Source organism: Trichosurus vulpecula, chromosome 3 (assembly GCF_011100635.1).
Source record: "Trichosurus vulpecula isolate mTriVul1 chromosome 3, mTriVul1.pri, whole genome shotgun sequence".
Lineage (NCBI taxonomy): Eukaryota > Metazoa > Chordata > Mammalia > Diprotodontia > Phalangeridae > Trichosurus > Trichosurus vulpecula.
The window spans coordinates 361,082,579-361,096,312 of NC_050575.1; the positions used below are offsets into that span (position 1 = coordinate 361,082,579).

Here is a 13,734-nt window from a genome sequence, read left to right on the forward strand (position 1 = left end):
TGTATGTATGTATATATATATATATACATAAAACCATATCAGTATCTATACACACAAAATCATACACTAATCGTCTAGTTTCTCATTTTGTGCTCCCTCCTATGCCTTTTCATCAGGCTTTGCAATCTGTGTGTGTGTATGTGTGTCTATTCCAGAAAATAAATTTTCAATTTATGAATGAGTCGGCTATCTAGTTGTCTCCCCTTTTCTTCTTTAGGTCCTAAGTATTGGTTCTCTTGTTACTGCTTTCTCTTGTTCCATTTGCTCTACTATTTTAAAGTGTAACTTCATCAGGTTTTCTTAGGTACAGGAGAGCAAATACATATGTTAAATAATTGCTTGCTATTTTGTAAATGTCAAAGTTCACCTCATTTCCTGAGACAATGGAGTGCTACCAGACTCAGATAGATCATTCTGATGAGTATTGATGATGCTCAGGGATCAGAGGATTGTGGAGACTTCCTCCTTCAGAAAGAACATTACCAAGCACAATTTCCTCTCTAAAAGGGTGTCGAATTAAAGCAGGGGTGGGGAACCTGAGGCCTTGAGGCCACAAGTCCTCAAATGTGGCTCTTTGACTGAATCCAAACTTTTTGAGGACGAAGAGGGCCACAAGCGGCCACAGGTTCCCCACTCCTGAATTAGAGTATTTCAAAGGTTCTTTTTAGGCCTAAATTCTGATTCCTCTGTACATACACAGAGAGCAGGTGCTACACACACACACACACACACACACACACACACACACACACACACACACAATTCCAAATCCATTATATTCTTATTGTCATGTGGAGGTGATCTTCCCTGGGTTTTTAATGGTTATGCTGGTAATCTGCAAGCTCTGGCAAGTTCTGTCAAGCTGGGAAGGTTTTGAGTAGGAGGCCAGTGATAGGCTCTGGGTCTGCCTCCAAAGACCTGACTAACAATGTAAAATGGCTTGACCTCGGGTAGGAAAAATAATTTCTAATTTGGGGGTTCATGGCAACTGGTCAAGAGCTTTAACCTAAAGTGTAGAGGTCTTACAATAATAGTAATGTATATTCTTTTCCTCAAAGGGATGTTGAAAATAGTTTGTAATCTGTTATTTCAATGATAACCATTGTAATTCAAATGGTAGATTACAAAAATTCCAAAATCACAGGATCCATGGAGAAGACGGAGTAACATGAGCTAAAGGACAATAGATCTAGATGTATGCAAAACTGGTTAAATGAATTGACGTAAAGAAGGGTAATTAATGAATCAGTCTAAGCATCCCTTCATCCAATGGATTTCTTCACAGTTAGCCAGAGATTTGCCATAAACTAGAGATGATTGCTGAAGTCCCTTCCAAGCTCTAACTCTATGTCCCCTCCAGGATTCCACTGCAAAGTAAATAGCTTTGAGCCTAAAGATTATGTCTTTACATACTTTTTTTGCATCTCTTATCTTGAATAGAGCTAGCATAAAACAAGCCTGGAATAAATGTTTGCTGGTTGACTGGTGAATTTAAGGAGCAAACTGTATGAGAAGAAAAAAAAAGTGTTAGTTGAAAATTCAGCAGCTTTTCCATTCACTTCTTTTGATGAAAGTGTTCTAAATTCAGGCAGTATCATGCGTGCCACATTTTGAAACAGGAGGGTGAACTGGCCTTGTGACATTCTGTGAAGACACATAATGCTTTTGAAACATGAATGGCTCTATGTGTCATTTCACAGTTTCCTACAATGCATCACATTCTCCCATTAAAAAAGAAGGAAATCTAGCTGGTTATCTACGTGTGGAATCCACTGTGAAGAGACCCCAGCCTTCCTGTTAACACAATACTTTTATCCAGTAATCACAGCCTGCGGGAGACAAAAAAACAATTCATCTGGAAAACGAGATTAACTCATTTAAGTTAGGCAGTGATCACAGAGCAACGACTGGTGTTATCTGTCTGAGTGAAAGCACACAGATTTGAGGGCCATTCTGGTTCATGGGGTCTGGATAGCAGGCCCAGCTTGTTGAAAGTAATTGGACCCTGTCAGAGTATGTCCTTGTGTGATATGGATATTACAATTGAATTCTATTAATCTTTGACAAATCCCCTCTCATCTGATAGAGATTGCATCCTTCCTTTCTTCATTAGAACACCATCTGGACCATGGTCATGTCAGCTCTGGTATGCCTGGAGTACCACAGGTGAGCACAAGCCTCACCTGGGATTCATATTTATGGTGGTCACCAGGCTCAGAGTGAAGCTTAATGTTACTTTGGGCTGGCTATTTTACTAAATGTCAGCCTAGCACAGGTCATTTCATCAAAAGTAACAATTTGCATCTATCAGCGATGACTAAAAATACTTATTTTTTATGTCATTTTCATGTGTTTATTTTAGATACTTCTGGACAAATTTCAACATATCGCCTCTCTGTGCCTTGCAAATGATTTTCACCTATAATAATAGGAGGAGGAAAGGAACAGGACAGAAAGGGACTGTTCACTCACTTCCTTTGGTCACTGCCCATCTCTTAATGGAACCTAAGACTAAATTAGTTCTTTTGGATTCTGTGTCATGCTTTTGATTCAAGTTGGGCTTTCAGGCCATCAAGATCCCCAGAAAAAGAAATGACAAACTTATTAAAAGTTTTACATTTTGGGAAGAGCTATCAGAAAGATTGGTTCCCAAAATTACTGTCTAAAAGCATGACCAAATATTGAAATAGTACATTCATTCATTCATTCAATTATTCATATGTATAGATAGATATGTTTAAACATACATACATTTAAATCATCTCCATTGTTTCATTAGGGTAATGCCTGAAAAACATATGTGATCCAATGGAAAAAAAAATATCTCCTGTAAGAGCATCTACATACAGGTTAAAGATCAATGTTTCCCCTGATCCCTATGTTAGTATTTTGAAGATGAGAACTGATCAGCATAAAGAAGGGGGTCCTTAAGGGCAATCTCATAGCACCATGGGCACATACTGCCATTTATAAACACATGAGTATTGATCAAAATTTTACTGTAAACATATCTTACAAATATCCCCTCTGTGTATGCCATTTAAATTAATTCAAATTTAGAACAAAAGCTCCCTTAAAAACACACTTGGCCTGAGTTCCACGAGCTACATTTACTTCCCCACACTGAGTTACTTCTAATCTAGGTATCCAAGTCAAGTAAGCTTGTCTTTTAGAGGTGTAACAGCAGTGGAACTGTAGTAAGATGTGTGCACTGGGCTACAGTCACCTACAAGGAATTGGATTTGATGTCAAAGCAAAGTGACTCTGAATTGTGGCTATTTCATTTGCTATCAAAGGACTATGAGCAAGTCCTTTGACCTCTGTGAGATGAGAAGGCTGGACTAGGTGACTGAATTTATGATGCTAGTACATATGAACCTGGCAGTTCACACCAAGTAAACAAGGGGCAATTCTATAGCCCTTCACATAGTTTGTGCTCTTGACAAGTTGCACAACCCAATACATTTTGGATAGATTCTTCTCTCCATGTCCTTCCCTGAGTCTGCAACTCAGCCCACCCCCTTTTATCTGTGGATATCTTCCTCATTCTTTAGGGCTCAGATCAAATGCCACCTCCTCCAACAAGTTTTCTCTGATTCTTCCAATCAATTATGACCTTCCTCCCCACAAACATCAGAAAGTATTCAGTACCTCTCTGATGCACGTATTACTCATCATCTTGTATTTATAGCTATTTTGCCATTGCGGGGTGAAGGCGACCCTAAATTCTTAGAGCCTATGCCAGCTGATTGAGAAATTTGTCAGATCTTACCAAGGCTTCAGAAAAGGATCTGGCCATATACCATTTTTCTGTCAATATAAAACCAGATAAACCAAATGTAGAGATAGACTTATCACTCCTGTTAGCTTAACAGCTAATTTTTTAGACACAAAAACTTATGAAGACAATATATGACAAAGAGGGTATATATTAATGAAGGAAAAGCCTGTTCCCACAAAGTGGAAAATCTCTGCTATATAGATATTGTATGTAATATTCACTGAGTAGGCTGTATGGTTCAAGAGGGCAGAGACATCTTACTTTAGAAAGCTCTTTATTGGAGGCAGCTAGGTGACACAGTGGATAGAGTGCTGGACCTGGAATCAGGAAGACCTGAGTTCACATCCTATATCAAGAATTTACTAGCTGTGTAACTATGGGGAAGTCACTTAACTTCTGTCTGCCTTAGTTTCTTCATAAGTGAAATATGAATAATAAGAGTAACTATCTCACAGGGTTATTGACAGGATAAAATGAAATATTTGTAAAGTGCTCTGTAAATGTTAAAGCAATATGTAAATGCTAGCTATTATTATTACTGAAATTTTCTAGCTTTTCTACAACTTAGGAGTATATTTTGCACACAAAATTAGTAAAACTTATAGCTGCAAGGGATTTCAGAAGTCAACTGGTCCATATCATACCTAATATGAATCCTATTTCCTGTATGTATTTAACAAAGGTTGAAAAAATGAATGAATTGTGATAGAATGTTAAAAGTTGCATATCAGTTTCTTTTTGAAAGAAATGAATGAACTCCTTTGAAATAAAAAGAACAGTTGAGAGCTTTATCTTGGGAGAACATGTCATTATATAAGGGTAACAAATAAATGTGTCTTATTGGGCAAGGGACATGCCTCTAAAGGGTGATGCATTCCTTCCTACAGAGAAGGAAACCAGGTATTCTAAGAGATGGAGCAAGGAAGGAAATAAGCATTTATTAAGCACCTCATGTCTTCCAGGCACTATGCTAAGACCTTTACAAATTATTATCTCATTTAATTCTTACAACAAGCCTAGGAGGAAAGCGCTATTACTATTCTCATTTTATAGTTGCAGAAACTGAGGCAGACTGGTTAAGTGACGACCTCATGCAGTTAGTAAGTGTATGAGGCTGGATTTGAACTCAAGTCCTTCTTCCTCCAAGCCTAGCATCTTATTACTGTGCTACCTAACTGAAGGTGAGTAGGGAGGTCATGCTAGCCCTGGAAGATAACTGGTACAAAGGCAAATTGAGAGATGAAACTCTGAGGAAGAGCAAGCACTAGGAGCATTGGGAGAAAAGCAAAAAAGACCATTTGACCAGAACACTGTATGGATGGAGAGGAGTAATGTACAATAAGGCTGGAAAGTGAGGTTGGAGTCAAGTTCTAAAGGGCTTTCAGTGTCAAATGGAGGATATTTTATTTGATCCTAGAGATAATGGAGAATCACTGGAATTTATTGAGTGGGGCAATGTCACAGTCTGATGGATCAGGGAGAAAAGAGATCTGAGCCAGTGAGGCCAGCTGAGAAGCTATTTCAACAGTTCAGCGGAGAGTGGTTGGGTAATGGTTATGTGAGTTAAGAGAAGGGATGGATACTAAAGATGCTGTAGAGGTAGAAGTGACAAGATTTTACAGCTGAATGGATATGTGAAGAAGAGCAAAGACCCAAGGATGACTGTGGTTGAGGCATAAGTGACTACAAGGATGTCAATGCCCTTGACAGAAGTTCAGAAGAGGGGTGAGTTTTTGGGAAAAGATGATGACTTCGGTTTTGGACACATTGAGCTTCAGCCTATGTGGCTTTCTGTTGAAAATATTTAAAAGGCAATTAGAAGTGCATGATGGGAGCTCAGGAGAGAGACTAGAGCTAGATTTTTAATCTATGAGTCCTTATTAAAGCCATGGGAGATGATGAGGTCATTAAGGAGAGAATAAATAGAGAGAAGAGAAGAGGGCCCAAGACACACCCTTGGGACACACCCACATTAGGGGCCATGTTGTAGATATCAGAAAAAGGATAATGGGAAGGATCAGATAGATAAGTGGAGAGAAATGTCACAGAGAAGTGAAGTGAGAGTATACAAGATAAGAGTGTGCTTAATAGTGTCAAACACTACATACAGTGAGGCAACTAGGTGGCACAGATGATAGAGCACTGGAAGATGTGAGTTCGAATTTGGCCTCTAGTTGTGTGAGTCTAGGAAAGCCATTTAACCTCTATTTTCCAGTTTCTTCAGCTATAAAATGAGGGTTATAGTAGTGCTTACTTCTCAGGGTTGCTGTGAGGACCAAATGAGATCCTAATTATAGAGCTCTTAGTACAGTGTCTGACATGTAGGAAGAGCTACGTAAATGTTAGCAACTATTTATCATCAACATCAACAACCTCATCATCGTCATCATCATCACCATCGAGAATCAAGATTGAGAAATGGCCATTGTATGTGACAATGAAGAGATCACTGGTAACTTAAAAGGGCAGCTTCAGCTGAGTGATGATAGTAGGAGCCGTATTATGGAGGGTTTTTAAAAGAGAGGTGGAAGAGAGAAAGCGAAGGCAATTAGAAGCTTTCTCAAGGAGTCTGAATGGGAAAGCTAGAGGATGATCACTTTGGGGGATAAGTTCTAATGAAGGTCCTTTAAAGATGAGGGATACTTGCAGAGGAAGGAAGAAAGTAGATATGGAAATATTCAAGATTTATATATATATATGTATGCATATACATTATATATAGATTAGACAGAGAGAGAGAGAGAGAGAGAGAGAGAGGGAGGGAGAGGGAGAGAGAGAGAGAGAGAGAGAGAGAGAGAGAGAGAGAGAGAGGGAGGGAGGGAGAGGGAGGGAGGGAGGTCATGGGGCCCTGGAACCATAGGGCACTGGAAGATGTGAGTTCGAATTTGGGACCCTGGGTCAATCTCCTAACCTCTTTGAGGCTCAATTATCTGTAAAATGGGAGTAATAATACCATCTCCCTCACAGGGCTCTTCTGAGGACCAAGCGAGCTAATATGTGTAAAATGTTTGGTGAATCTTAATGTACTAAATGTGAGCTACTATTATTGTTGTTCCCCTTCTAACATTGTATGAAAGTATCTCGTTAGAACACTAGGCATTGTGTGAGGTGAGAAATAAACTTCAACAGGCATGCATCTGACATGATCGGTTATTGTAACGCCCATCTAGTGGGAGCCCTATATTGGGGTTTAGATTAAGCCTGCCAACCAAACCCCAAATGGGGTCACGAAGAGTCAGGCATGACCGAAATAACTGAACAACAGAAAATTCTGTACATAAATGCAGGTGCTACTCACTAGCAGCTTGAAGGACACCTAAGGATTATACCAGGGCTGTCCAAAATGGCTGTCCATTGGCTGCATGGGGCCTGCAATGTGATTCGTGCGGCCGGCCTACAAGCATAGAAATTTACACAAATGCTTTAGTAAAACGAAGCTGAGCTACAGCAGAGCTCTCACTAAAATGGCAAATCAAGATATATTGTCTATTGTTTCAATAAAAACCTAAGGTTGGATAGCCCTGGATTACACTATCATAAACAACGACCATCATTATACAAAAAGTGGCACTGAAAAAAACATCTGGGATGGTGGTTAGTGAGACTGACCACTGTGGTTTGCTAAGGCAGAACATGGGAATGTCTTATCCTCTTGCTTTTTAACACCCAGCCTAGGATTCAGTCTTACAGCTATAGCCTGTGGGAATATTGGTATACACAGCCAGCTGTAAGATTGGTGGCTCCCTATGGGTTTTATCCAGGAGACCTGAGACACAGGGATAAGTTCTATTTGCATGTCCCTCAGAGAGGTGAAACCCTATTCATCTTGTCCATCACTGGGTTGTGAGAGCGAACTAGGTGAATCTCTCAAGTTGGTTGCAATCACCCTTAAAGTCCATGAGAGGCAGGCTTGATGCCAGGCTATATTAAGTCATGCATGTCTAACTAGACTCTATCGAGATGCTTCCCTCATTCTCAATCAAGAAATATGGTGGTGATGCAGCCATATCTTATATAAAATAACACCAAACCAACAATTTGATAAAAGTCTTCATTTTGATACACATTTTCTCCTTTTTGTTGACAAGATGTTTCAAAGAAATACCAATGGATGTTTCTTTAATATAGTCCCTACCATCAGCTATGTCAGAGGGAGACTTAGTGTAAAATGCCAGACAGAATTGGACTTTTGGGAATGCAAACACAAAAGACTAAGAAAACATTTCAGACAAAAAATCCACACATATTTGGGCAGGCCATTGAACTGCATAAGCCAATTGTTTGATCAAATACTAGGTGGTGAGATTTTCATACAAAAGAAATCCAATATATGCTTAAACCTTAGAAAGAATTTGGTGCTTCTATCAATGTAAAATGGTTAGCATGTTTTAGAAATTATCTTCATAGGATTTTTTCAGTCCCATCCACACACACACATGCACACACAGAGAGAGAGAGAGAGAGAGAGAGAGAGACAGAGAGACAGAGAGACAGAGAGACAGAGAGACAGAGAGACAGAGAGCCTGCCATAGCGTCCACAGAAGCAACACTGCCCCCAAATACAACTACATCATGTCAGCTCTTTGAGCGTGTTCAGTTTCAGTTGTTTTCCAAGTCAACGCACCGGCAGCCTTGCCTAAAAGGAAGTAGTCAATAGGGAGAGAATAAAGAGACAATTTTCAGAATCCACCCAACAGCTTGGAAAACTGTCTGCTTACCATTATCCTGCTTTCACATGTCATAATCATTTTCACAGTAAAGATACCCTTCCTGCAGTTTCGCCCAAGAATGCATGACTAATTTTAACCACTTGCACAAATCTTCTAATGGAAATTTCAAACAGCTTTTATAGATTAGAGTTTTATAAACTGTACACAGAGCAATAACAGACACCAAGTCTTGCTGCTCTCAACTAGAAGGGGTTTGTGGCTAATGAGACACTGAGTAACACTGGCTAGGCTTCTCAAATAGCAGTAGTGCTCTCGGTACTGGTAATATGGAATAACCAACTATTCTCTGTCTGCAGATAAATGAGAAGGTAAAGTGGATATTCTGCTAAAATCCCTATCACAGAGGAGGAAGATAGCCCATCCATACTAGGAGGAAAGAGGCCCATAGAATTCAGTGACATTTCAGAGTAACATCAACATTATTAACAATATCTACACTATTTTTTTAAGTCCAATACTGTGTTTTAATTCATTTCTGGAATGCCTGCTAGAGAAGTTTTTCCTACCAATGTAAATTAGTCACTGTTTTGCAATTTGGTAGTCTTAGAGAGTTTTCTGGGCCATTGGGAGATTAAGTGACTTGCTCGAGGTCACATGGTGAGCATGGTCCAAAGGCAGGGCTCCAAGCCTAGCACTGTAGAAGCTGGGCTGTGCAGCCTCTACCAATACTACCATTAATAATGATGGCAATAACAAGGATGATAACTGACAGTTAGATACTTATTATTACAAATAACTTTAGAGTAATTTGAAACTAATACTAGATCCTAGAGGTCAGACACATGTCTTATCATCTCTGTTTTACAGGTGAGGCAATGAGGGTCCAGTATGGGGAGGTAAGTTGGCCCAAGGATGCCAGCAAATGAGTGGTGCTGCTGAGGTGAGAACCTAGGTTTCTCAAGGAAAACAATGGTGATCCTTTTATTAGTATCCATTTGACACTGAGCTGGACATTATAAAGCAGAAGGAAGGAAACAATACTTTCTTCTGTACAGAGTTATATCTAAAGTAAAGCTAGGCAAATAATGAGGCCACTCAACTTAAATCCAGAAAATAGGCTGGAATACAGGGTGGGTTGGTGGGGGGTGGGGTAGGAGGAGGACACTATAGCTGTGCATTGGGTTTATTACATCTTTCCTTGTTTTCTTAGGTACTTTGGAAAGCATTCCCATTCAGTTGCTTCCCTTTCAAATAAGGATATTAATACTTGAGCCTCATTCTCCTAATTTGGAAAAAGAGATTTAGTCAAAAAGCACTTATTAAATACCCGCTATTTACCTTGAGGATGCAAAGAAAGGCAAAAAAATAAAAACAAATAAATAACAACACCAAAGATAGACCCTGCTCTTAAGGGGCTCACATGGGGTGGGAGGGGGGAGACAACATGAAAACAACTATGTACAAAGAAGATATATAGATGATAAGTTGGAGATTGTCTCAGAGGGAAGGTACTGAGATTAAGGAGGCCTGGGAGAGGTTTCTTGTAAAAGGTGGGATGTTAGCTGAAACTTAAAAGAAACCAGGGAAGGAAGGGCAAGAAACAGCAAAGGAGGCTGGTGTCATTGGATCCCAGACTAGTGTATATGAAGGAGACTAAAATGTAAGAAGACTGAGAAGGTGGGTAGAGGGGCAGGTTATAAAGGGATCGAAAAGCCAAAGAGAGGATTTTATATTGGATACTGAAGGTAATTGGAAAGGGAGTGATATGGTAAGGCCTATGCTTTAAGAAGACTGATCTGACAGCTGAGTGGAAGACAGACTAAAGCGGAGACAGAATTGAGGCAGAGACACCAAGCAGCAGGTTACTGTGATAGTCCAGGCATGGGGGGATGAGGGTCTGCATTAGGATAATGGCAATCAACGCTGGCTAAGAGAAGAGGTGTATGTGAGAGGTCTTACACTGGTAGAAATGACATGGCTTGACAAAAGATGGGGGTGGTGAGAAAGTGAAGAGTTGAGGACAGCACCTTGCTTGTGAGCCTTGGTGACCAGGAGGATGCTGGTATTCTTGGCAGTAATAGGGAAATTAGGAAACAGGGAGGGAGAACTGGGGGTGGGGTGGATAACAAGTTCAGTTTTGGACATGTGGAATTTTAAGTTGTCTATAGCAGTTGAAGATGTGGAACTGAAGGGCAGGAGAGCAGTCAGGGTACTACAAATAGATCTAAGAATCTCTCCAGAGAGATGGTAATTGAATCCATGGGAGAGGTTCAGTGAAGAGATCGCCAAGTGAAATAGTGTAAAGGGAAAAGAGAAGAGGGCCCAGGACAGAACCCAGCATTAGTGGATGTGGCCTGGGTGAAGATCCAGCAAAGGAGATCAGATGTAAATGATCAGACAGGTAGGAGAAGAGTCAGTAGGGAACAGCCACTTAGAAACCTAGAGAGAAAAGAATATTACAGAAAAGAGGGTGATTGACAGTATCAAAGGCTGCAGAGAGTTTGAGGAGGAGGACTGAGGAAAGGCCACTGGATTTAGTGATTAAGTGATCACTGATAACTTAGGAGGGAACAGTTTCAGTTAAAAGGTGAACCGGACTATAGAGGGGCAAGGAGACAGCGGGAAGAAAGCAAGTGGAGCCTTCTAGTGTAGACAGCTTTCTCAAGAAGTTTAGCCATGAAAAAGAGGGATATAGAATGATGGCCAATGGCAATGAATGGATCGAGGAAGGGTGTTTTTGAGGATGAGGGAGATACGAGTATATTTGCAGGGAGAAGGGAAGCAGGTAGTAGGTAGGAAGAGATTGAAGACTAGTGAGAGGATGATAGAGAAGCAATCTGCTCGAGAAGACAGGATGGAATGGAATCCCTTGTAACAATTCTCACAACAATACGAAAAACCTACCCTATGGAGTTAGTATGAGGAAAGAACTTTGAAAACCAAAAATTACTATAGCAATAGCAGTGATGCCTTTGAATGGGGTCTAGGTGGGAATACAAATGGTAAACTCAATGAATGGAAGAGGAGGAAAGAACTGGGCTCTAGCCATCAGAGCAGAGGGGCAGGGGAAAGATAACAATGTCTTCTGGGGGTACCTCATGACCCTAGAGAAATAATTTTGGTCAGCTCTATTAAATTGGAGTTATCTGCTTCCTGTCAGAATGCTAGGTCTCTGGACCCCCAAAGATAGCAGTGACATTTCAGGATTGAGGCAGTGAAAGGAGGGTTTATGCTGTTACTCTCATTCTGGAACTCTGGGAATCCATCCCAAGAAAAGATTGATTTGAGGAGGGAAGCATGTTTGTGGCAGTGTCCACTGTTACATTTGCCCAAATAGCTTTAACTTGTTAACTTAAACAAATAAAGAGTACAAGAAGAGAATGATTCAGAGAGCTCACATTAAGAAAAAAAATGGAATTATAGGAGTCTATTCTGAGAGGGCGGCCAAGGATGAAAATGGATAAGGGAAAGCTTTAACTAAGAGAAGGGTGCTTGAGGAGGAAGATGAAGGGCAGTGGTTAGAATGCTAGGTGTCAAGAAGAGCTCTGTGACAAACACCTTCCTGCCATTAACTCTTGATGTCACTCTAGGCAAATCTCTTCTCCCTAGGTCTTTTTTCCTCTTCTACAAAATAAAGAGCCTGGACAAGGTGACCCCTAAGGTTCCTTCTGGCTCTGACATTTTATGCCCATATATCTCTGACACTCTATGTTCTAAAAACCCCCCTAGCACTATCCCATACTCAAACTTGGGGAAAAGTTAAAAAAAATAGAGCAAAAACAAAGGAACACAAGTAAAATCCTATTCTCAAATGCCCTTTATAAGGAAAAAAAAAAGAAAAAGGAAAATTTGTATGAACACATACTTGGTATATTGGGCTTGAGTTTGCATCCTGGCAATGCTACTTACTACCATATAGGAACCAGGACAGGTCACATCCTCTCTGTGGGACAGTTTCCTCATCCAAATGAGATGGCTGGATAAGCTAGCCTCTTGATTTACTTCAAGCTCTAAACCAATGTTCTATGATCTTATGACTAAATAATCTCTTAGATCCCTTCTAGGTTTATATACTACTAGCCTTTGAATTTACCCTCCACATGTACTCAAAGGTAGATTTATTTATCTTTCCTCTTCATTTTCAATTTTTAAATGGAATTTTTACTTTCTATCTTGGGACTGAATCTTTCCATTTGATACAGCTAGAAAATTGGTATGGGAATTTTTTTTTGGAAAAATTTTCCCTCTGCATTTTCTCATGTTTTCCTTTTATTGGTTCCCAACTCCTATCACTAAACACTGACAAATTTTCTTTAAAAAAAAATCTAGATGAACCTCTTCATTTACGGGGGTTGGGGGGAGGAGTGGGAAACTGAGGTCCAGAGAGAAGAGACTTCCGTACAATGACACACAAGGGGCAGCTGCCTTCTAATTTCTCAGGAATTTGTGTCCACATGACCTGTCATGATCCCAATGGGATTAATGCCCTGATTTAATGCTTGTAACAGACATCGTTTGGAAGGGGAAAGATGGAACCCACCTGTGTATGCTATGAATATTATTGTTCCCAATCAGGGGGGAGGTTGATTGTAAATTATATACTCATATGTGTTGGGCCGGAAGTGACATTAGGGACTATATTTTCAAACCTCTCAATTTTAAAAAGGAGGGAAGTGAGACCCCAGAGAAGGAAAAGAACTTAGGAAAGAAACATAGTTAAGCGGAAAGATTACTGTCTCTGGAATCAGAGGACCTGGGTTCAGATCTTGTCTCTAATGATTGTTTTTGCCTGTGTGACCTTGAGCAAAAAATGAATTTCTCTGGGACTGAGGTTTACTTATCTGTAAAGAAAGAGGGGGGTGTCCTGCAGGGCTCTGTCCTAGGCCTTCTTCTCTTCTCCCTCTCTACCAGTTCACTTGATGATCTCATCAGCTTCCAAGGATTCAGTTATCATGCTGATGATTCTCAGATCTACTCATCTACTCCTAACCTCTCTGCTGACCTCTAGTAGCATACCTCAAACTGTTTATTGCACATCTCAAACTGGACGTCCTGTAGACATTGCAAACTCAACACATCCAAAATGGAATTCATTATCTTTTCCCTCAAACACTCCCCACCTTCTAAATATCATTATTATTGTTGGGGGTACCACCAACTCTCACCTCTCCTCGCCAACCCCAAACATATCCAATCTGATGCCAAGGCCTGTCAATTTTACCTTCATATCATCTCTCACATCTGCCCCTTTCTCTCTTCTGACCCTATCACCACTCTGGTAGA

The 13,734-nt window shown here is 40.3% G+C and overlaps 1 protein-coding gene across 1 annotated transcript in view; it reads right to left on the reverse strand.

Annotated features, from left to right (window-relative positions):
* Positions 1 to 13,734, reverse strand: part of WWOX (WW domain containing oxidoreductase) — a 1,243,064-nt gene that overhangs the window by 512,143 nt on the left and 717,187 nt on the right. The gene's annotated exons all lie outside the window — the stretch shown is intronic.